Consider the following 9,141-nt stretch of genomic DNA (forward strand, 5'->3'; position numbering starts at 1 on the left):
ACAATGCCCCTGTGGGCGCATCTTGTTTGACAATATTGTAGAACACAAGGTGTAGCACTGGTAAAGTCTGTTCACATCTTCTTTTCCTGACAGCAATTATATATACTTTCATAAACAAGACTGACCTGTCTGTAACCAAGTTAAACAAAAGGACAGCAAAGACCCAAGTTAACAAAATGAGAGAAGGGAGAGACATTGCAACAAATACCATCGAAATTCAGAAAAATATAAAGACATTTTAAAAACCCATTCCACTAGATTGGAAAGCCAAAAAAAGAAAATAGATGCATTTCTAGACATAGACAATGTTCCAAAATTAAAACACATTGAAATAAATAATTTAAAAATATCTTATAACCAACAATGAAATTGATCTAGTAATAAAAGTCTCTCAAATACCACAAACAAATAGGCAAGTCCAGAGCAGGTGGAATTCTCCACAGAATTCTACCAGAAATTCAAAGAAAGGCAAACAATATTACTTAGATTGTTCCATAAAATTGTAAAAAAGGTGAAAAGGGGCTTACTTTTATTTTAAGAAATACTTCCCCTCTGAAACACCTCATGCTGGGCCCCCATGGCACACATCGCCCTCATCTCTGTGGTCCTCACTCCTTCTAGGATGGTCCATTAGCCTTCACTTTAAATGTTCAGCTGCTTTCCTAGTCCAAAGTCCCAAAGTTCACATCCTGCCTTCAGGCAGCATGATCGGGCCTGTCAGAACCAAAACCTACTTTGGGTACCAATTTCTGTCTTACTCACCCTTCTATTGCGGTGAAGAGACAACATGACCAAGGCAACTCCTATAATCAAAAGCATGTGTGTAAGAACCTGCTTACACTTTCATCACGGCAGGAACATGGCAGCATGCAGCAGGTCTGGTGCTTAAGAAGTAGCTGAGAGTTAGACAACCTTATCCGTAAGCATCCGTGCATGCACCCACACACATGTGCACACACACGTGCACACACACACATACACATACACACACATGCACATGCACACTCATAGAGGGGGGAGGGGAAGGGGAGGGGGGAGGGGAGAGGGAGAAAGGGGGGAGAGAGAGAGAGAGAGAGAGAGAGAGAGAGAGAGAGAGAATGGGACTTTTGAAACATCCAAATGTGTGTGACGTAACTTCCTCCAACAAGGTCGCATCTCCTAATAATTGATAACTCAATCAAATAATTCTACTTCCTGGTGACTAAGCATTCAAATATCTGAGCCTATTGGGGTGGGGGTGGGGGGTCATTCTTATTTCAAGCCCCAACAAGGATCTACTTTGTAAGGTGGCCTGGACTCAAAATGGAGATATTTCTCATGACTCAGCTTCTCCAGTGTTGGGATTACAAACCAGTATTCCTGACTTTTAATTTATATTTTAACTTCGAGATATATACATACTTAATATGAATAAATATACTTCCAGATCCTTGGTTTTATTTTAATATAAAATATATCCTAAATAAGTCCAAAGCAATTTTTTAAAAACAAATCCCGTGTGAGTATCTGTGCATACTGAAGTAAATGTGATTTCATGTGGTTCAACAGTCATGCTCTGTGTTTCCTTAATCTTACTCGGGTTTCAGGACGCTATGTCTAAATTTCTGTTTGGGTCAATCAACAAGTTACAGGTGCTTATAACCCTACCACCAAAGCATACCACCTCCAATGGCTGTAGACAAATATTACTTTCCTTTCTCCTCCGCTGATAATTGCCATATTCGTTTGTACTCCTATTAATGCATCTGCACTGCTGTGGTGTTTGTTTGCCCTGTACAATCATATCTGCTGACCCTGTTTATTTTCTTCTGCAAGCTCAGTTCTTTCTGTTCTTCTCGAAAGTTTACGTGATGACTCCTAACCTGGCACCTACCCAGTAATTCCTTCTTCATTTCTCGTATTACAACTAAAGAAATAAGACAATTTAATTTTTTCTTTTTTGCAGAAGGAAAATAAATCAGTACTGTCATTGGAATTCCGATTCTAATTCTATTATTCTTAGGTACCTTGAGGTTACAAAATCTGGATCCAGTAAAATGAATCTCGATCTCGTGATTCAGAATATGTAAACAGGCACTCAATGCTGCAGTCCAGACACCGCCCGGATCTGAAGGGACCCGGTCAAACAGCTCCCTGCACCCAAATCCTGTGGGAAGGAGAGCTAGACCTTCAGAGGGGAAACCAGAGGAGACTACTCTCTGCCCACATTTCTGACTCTAGAGGAAAGCGCCTAGTGCTATCTGGCCCCCATGTGCACAGGGGCCGGGCAAAAGGCGGGGCAGGCCCTTCTGGTTGCTGCCTTCACAGAGAGCTGAAACCCAGCTCTGAGGAGCGACTTCAGGCCTGAGACCAGAGGTAAGACCAACTTTTCTGCTTCAAGCGACCTGACTGGTTGACTCAGGACACAGGCCCACAGGAACAGCTGAAGAACAGTAGACAGGAAAGACTACATGCCTGAAAGCAGAACACTCTCTTCCCATAACTGGGTGAAAGAAAACAGGAAAACAGGTCTACAGCACTCCGGACACACAGGCCTATAGGACAGTCTAGCTACTGTCAGAAATAGCAGAAGAAGGTAACACCAGAGACAACCTGATGGCGGGAGGTAAGCACAGGAAGCCAAGCAACAGAAACCAAGACTACATGGCATCGTCAGAGCCCAATTCTCCCACCAAAGCAAACACTGAATATCCAAACACACCAGAAAAGCAAGATCTAGATTTAAAATCACATTTGATCATGATAATGGAGGACTTCAAGAAAGACATGAAGAACTCCCTTAGAGAAATTCAGGAAAACACAAATAAACAAGCAGAAGCCTATAGAGAGGAATCACAAAAATCCCTGAAAGAATTACCAGAATATGTAAACATACATTGACAGAAGATAAGATGTGAGAAATGGTGAATTAAAAGAAAAGGCTTCTATAAGACAACTATACTTTGGGTTAGCGCTTCCAAAATCTACAGAGTTCAGACCTTTTTGCTAGCAGCTGTTCAGGTCGTGTCTGCTGTTTAGTGGTTCATCCATCAAATATTGACTGCTTTATGAAATCAAGTCAGGTGAATCCATCTAAAAGGTTATTTTTCCCACTTACAGTTTTAGACAGATCTTCTGAATATTTCATCATGCAAATAAAACCTTAAAATTTAATGCTGTGAAACATTTCTTCTACCTTTGGATCTGGTATTAGATCTGCTGCCTCAGCACAATTTGATTTCACTTTGGTCTGTCAGCTAGGGTTGCTGGAAGCCTGTGTTCTGGGAGCGTAGGAAATCTCATTGATTCACATGTTAGTGCCTGGGCTTAAACGCTTTTGCTGAAATGTGAAACAGCCAAAAGTCTTTGGGAATCTTTATGTCTATGCGTTTTTGTTTTTGTTTTTTGTTTTTTGTTTTTTCTTTCTAGCACAGAAGCTTCAAGGTAGTTGGATGCACCAATCGGAGACTCAGCCTCCAAAGTCCGTGTTTCAAGGGCAAGTCATCGGCCAAAATTGTGTGCTTCCTGGGAACCATCCCTGGAATGCACATCCTGCATTAACTTCACATTCTGTGGGCTGGAGCAGTCTTAGGCTGGCCTCCTTCCAGGTGCAGAGAAAGAAGCAGTTGTCATTTCCAGTATGGCATAAACTAGGAAGATTCGTGGACATGGTCTTTCCCACTCAGTCCACTTTCTTCTTCCTCTTTTTTTATTAATCATTTTATCCCTTTACATTTTAAAGGATATTCCCCTTCCCTGTTACCCCTCCACAAACCTCCCATCCCATCCCCTACTCTTCCCTTTGCCTCTATGAGGGTGCTCCTCCACCGACTCAGCCACCCCAGCCATACCACTCTAGCATCACCCTATGCTGGGGCAGCAAGCCTCCATAGGGCCAAGGGCCTCTCCTCCCATCGATGTCAGATAAGGCCTTCCTCTGCTACATATGTATCCGGAGTCATGGATCCCTCCATGTATATATACTCTTTGGTTGGTGATTTAGTCTCTGAAAGCTCTGGGTGGTCTGGTTAATTGAAATTGTTCTTCCTACGGGGTTGCAATTCCTTTCAACGCTGTCAGTCCTCCTCCTACCTCTTCCACTGGGGTTCCTGAGCTCAGTCCGATGGTTGGCTCTATCTGCATCTGCATCTATCAGGTGCTGGTAGAACCTCTCAGGGAACAGCCACACTGGGCTCCTGCCAGCAAGCACTTCTTAGCATCAGCAACAGTGTAGGGGTTTGCTGCCTGCAGATGGGATGAATCCCTAGGTGGGGCTGTCTCTGGATGGTCTTTCCTTCAGTCTCTGTTCTATTTTTTGTCCCTGTCTTTTCTTTGGACAAGAATATTTATGGGTTAAAAAGTTTGAGATGGGTGGGTGGCACTCACTTTCTTCTTATACACTTGGTAACAAAGCAAATGAAACTAGAGTACTATTCTATAATTACATATCAAGAAGGATTGTTTGAGAATAGAGAGCTAATAATTTTGTGAAGTTTCTTTTTGGTTATCAATGTTCTTTTAGTTAATCATAATTTTCTTTTTTTCTTGAAATTCCTATGCACTTGAACCTCTGCCTCTCTTTATTACTCTGCAAAGCTCTTATTCAGTTTCAATATTAGTGTACACAGAAATTGCAAAGGCTTATGGTATATATACTTTGTGATGAATATTTGCATGTCTGAAATGTGATTTTGGTATTTTCCTATCTCTCACTTATTTACTTTCGATCATTATTTTCAAGATTCTTCCCAAGTCTCATTATCTTTTCTCTTTAATATACTTGTAGCTGAAATTAGAACTTAGAAATTGTTTTTCTATACAGAAAAATATTACACCAACCTACATAGTCATATCCTGAGTCCTCCTACTAAGATTCCAGTCAGTGTTATGGAGATATGAAAAGACAGAGGTTATCAACCTCGCATATTTAATTCATATTTGCAAGCATAGCGGTCACGTGACTTTCACAGTAGTTAGGATGTAGGCCACATAGATAACTGAATTTTCCCTTTTATAATGTTTCCTTCATCTATCTTCTCCCTTTATTACTGAGAACTCACTGACGGCCTTTTACCACTGTGATATTTATATTTCATAAAGCTCTTTCCAACACTCAAGGGGAATTGAAAAATGCATACTATTTATTTAAATCTTCTTACCCTTAATTAAAAAGTTTTGGTATCTATTCACTAGTATTATACTATGTCAGAAATACCATAGTAGAATTGATTGTGTCACTGAATTATTGATAATATGGCTGTATGTCTTAAAGCTTTTGGTAATCGATGACATTGTTTTATTTCTAGTTTTTCGCTCTATGAATTAAGCTGCCTTTTAAATATTCATGTACTGGTGTAGACGTGTGCTTTAATACTTCTCAGACAGGTATACTTCTACTGGGCTTTCTGATGATACAATAAATCAGTTCTTGTTGAAAAATTGTAATGTTTTCTAAAAAGTTAAAAATTCTTACCAAAATGTAAATGTAATATCACAATTAAGTAACCAAACATCATGCTCAATGAGAAACACTGCAGTAATGTTTGTGATATGTGTGTATGTCTGTGTGTGCCCATATTTATGTGAGTATGTGTACATGTATTCATTGGTTTGTGTGCTGGCGCACAGGCATGTGTGTGTGTGTGTTCATTCTTGTGAGTGTGCAGCCCAGACTTCGATGTTACGTGCATTCCTCAATTCCTCATTACTTTATATTATTCAAGATTCATTTTATTTTTATTTCATAGGTCAGGGAGTATGTGCAAATGTACGTGCTTGCCCAAGTTGGCCAGAAGAGGGCATTGGATCCTCACTGCGCAACTAGTGGTGGTGAACTTGGAGTCCTTAACTCTGGGAACTGAATTTTGATTTTCTGTAAGAGAGGCAATTGCTTTTAACTTCTGAGCCATTTCTCGGGCTACTCACCTTAATTTTGAGACATGGATTTCACCCAAGCTAGAGCTTAACATTTCAGCCAGACTTGCTGGCCAATGATCTCAAAGGATCCCCTCGCCTCCACCTCTACTCTACACATCACTGCCGACGTTTCAGGACAGCACCTGACAATTTTACATGCATGCTAGGGATCAAAATTTGCAGACATGTGACTGACTGAGCCATCTTATCTGCCCCTTTACTAATCTTTTTTCATTGCAACTTCATTTGTCCTTCCCTAACCATACTCCATTCTATCCATTTATTCTAAGATAATTCTGCTTAATCATGTTGAAATATTTAATCATCTGCTCAAAAGTGTCCTATGGTCTTGATATTGCTCTTATTAAAAAATAAAGATTGAGCACAGTCTGCCACATCCTCTAGAATAAGACAGAAGTGACGGCACACATATTAAATCCCAGCACTTGGAAGCCAGAGGCAGGCGGGATCTCTGATATGCAGACCAGCCTGTCTATAGAGTGAGTTCTAGGATAGCCAGGGATACACAGAGAATCTGAACTCATGGGGAGGAGGATCCTTGAGTATTTCCCTTTTACTTCCCTCTCATCCCTCTGACTTCAGTTCCTCTGAATCTTTCTTACTACCAAATGCTTCCTTATTTGTCTTCAAATAGAGCATAGATTTTAACTTTAAAGCATGGACTTGTCAGTTCACTCAAATTGAACAACATTGCCTCCACCCTATCCTGGTCCCCATGTCTCATTCTCCCTATTTTCTCTCTTTTCAAAAGTCACATGCTCAGTGAGGTCCTTTAGTCACTCACCCACTAATGTTTGAGTCCCATCCTTGTGGTGGTTCACACTTGATGTCTCTGTTCTTGGGAGAATAAGGCAGGAAGTCTACAAGTTCAGAAACAGTTTGGATCATAGAGTGTGGAAACGGAAGCTCTTATAAAGAGCAAGATTCTATCTGAAATATAAGAAATCCCTCCAAGCCTGCATAAACCTTGAAAGAAGTGCTTTGTGGTTTTCACCTCCTTATATCTCATCATAATCTGATGAGAATGCATCTTAGTTTATGAATTATTTTATCTTGCCACTAATAAAGAGCACCAGGAAAGCAAGGCTTATCTTCTAAAAGACAAGTACGAAAGCATTATAACTGTTCAGAAGTCTCTGACATGGCAGGCACTAGGTGAACGCTGAATTTAGGGATTGTTAAAATTCTGTCCATCATAACTTCAGGAAGCAATTTGAAAAGTCCTTTATCAATAGAAAATTATTTATTGAGCATCTCTTAAGTTTTTAGATACTCGTAATTTCTGTTTGAAGTTAGAAACTCAGTTTTTGCTACACCCTTGCATCAAAATCTACTCTATTTCATGTAAATCCTTTCACATGTAATGAAATTTTCAGCTGCTCTCACAGTCCAGATGAAAATGCATTGTATTAATAAAATTAACATTATACTCAAATGAGGGTAATGAAGTTCCACTGAGAATGGCTATATGTTTTGGAAAGAAGTCTATTTAATAAATAAGATGTTGAAGGCAGATGGATTACTGTTCTGGAGGTAAGATTATCTTTAGGAAAGGCAGGTAAATAGAGTGGGAGAAGGATTGGGCACATCCTCTCTGTGTGTTTGAGCTTACATTATGATTGATTCCCTTCATCAAGTAATACCCTTGTTTAAAACAATGTGGACTCTGCCGTTCTTCCAAACGCTTGCAAGACCAGACTTGGGGAAGTAGAGACAGGTTCTAGGCTAGCCAAAGCTAGGCAGCAAATGCTTGTCTTTCAGAAGTCACAGCAGGGACTGGAAACATGGCTCAGAAGTTAAGAATGTGGATTGTCTTTTAGTTAAAATAAAAAAAAAAAGAAGGAGGGAAGGAAGGGGGGAAGGAAGGAAGGAGGGAGGGAGGGAGGGAGGGAGGGGGGAGGGAGGGGGGGAGGGAGGGAGGGAAGGAAGGAAGGAAGGAAGGAAGGAAGGAAGGAAGGAAGGAAGGAAGGAAGGAAGGAAGGAAGGAAGGGAGGGAGGGAAAGAGCTGCTGGCTGCGCGGACCTGACTAGCTGACGGCCTGTGGAGCAACATGGCTAAGTTAAATTGTAACTACTGCGATATGTATCTTAGCCACCGTTCTCGGTCTGTGAGGAAGACACACCACAGTGGTCGGAAACACAAAGAGAATGGAAAGGCTATTACCAGAAATGGATGGAAGAGAAGGCCCAGAGCCTGACTGACAAAATATCGGCTGCATTTCAACAAGGAAAGATCCCTCCAGCTCCGTTCTCTGCCCTTCTGCCTGCGGGGGCCCTGACACTCCCCTCCTCTTTTAGTCTCCCAGATCCTCCTCTGCCTGGCATGATGCTTGCACTCCACATGGGAGGCCCTCCCATGATGCCAAGGATGGGCCCTCCTCCTCCTCCTCCTCCTCCTCGGTTGATGCCTGTGGGACCAGCTTTGGGGATCAGACTACCCATGGGAGACCATCTGCCCATGATGCCAGGGCCTCCAATGATGAGACCTCCTGCCCGCCTTATGATGGTGCCCACATGGCCTGGCATGACCCAGCCAGACAATTAAGAGCAGAAGCGCTCTTCATCGTTTTGTATGTCTCGTGGGTTCACCAGGAGATCTTGGGGGAGCCTGAGTGTTTACTGGACGCATGACAAGGAACCTCCCTTCCTAACAGAGAGAATCCTTCTGGAGGGAGAAGTGATACAAAAATGTGCGGTTTCCACTTATATTGTGAAATATAAAAGTAAAACCGTCAGCTCTCTTAGTTAAAAAAAAAAAAAGAAAAGAATGTGTACTGTTCTAAGCTCCTAATAAATCTGATCTCAGTACTGTGTCAGGAGGCTCTCAAAGAACTGCCAGTTCCAGGGTACTCCATGCTCTCTTTCAACTTCCAAAGGTGCCTTAAATCACATGAGCGCATGCACACACACACACACACACACACACACACACACACACACGTCTTTAAATCCTCTTTCAATAACCTACAAAATGTGTGAAAACACAAAAGTCTAGAAACCATGAATACTTCTAAAATGCACTGGCTGTAATCTCTAAGCAATGCCATTCTAGACAAAAAAAATTACTATTTTCTTTTTCTGTTCTCAAAACTGTTGATATAGCTTAATGATGCAGATTTCACCATTATCAGGACAAAACAGATTGCATCTTAAACAATTTACGTCTTTCCTCCATTATTTTCTCTGCTGCTATGGAACTTTCCTTTAAAATGTTATGAAACCTTTG

The 9,141-nt window shown here is 41.2% G+C and overlaps 1 pseudogene; it reads left to right on the forward strand.

Moving 5' to 3' along the window:
• Positions 1-7,966: 7,966 nt before the first annotated feature.
• Snrpc-ps5 (small nuclear ribonucleoprotein polypeptide C, pseudogene 5) lies at positions 7,967-8,845 on the forward strand (annotated as a pseudogene).
• Positions 8,846-9,141: the final 296 nt, after the last annotated feature.

The sequence above is a fragment of the Rattus norvegicus genome, chromosome 11 (assembly GCF_036323735.1).
Source record: "Rattus norvegicus strain BN/NHsdMcwi chromosome 11, GRCr8, whole genome shotgun sequence".
Taxonomy (NCBI): Eukaryota; Metazoa; Chordata; class Mammalia; order Rodentia; family Muridae; genus Rattus; species Rattus norvegicus.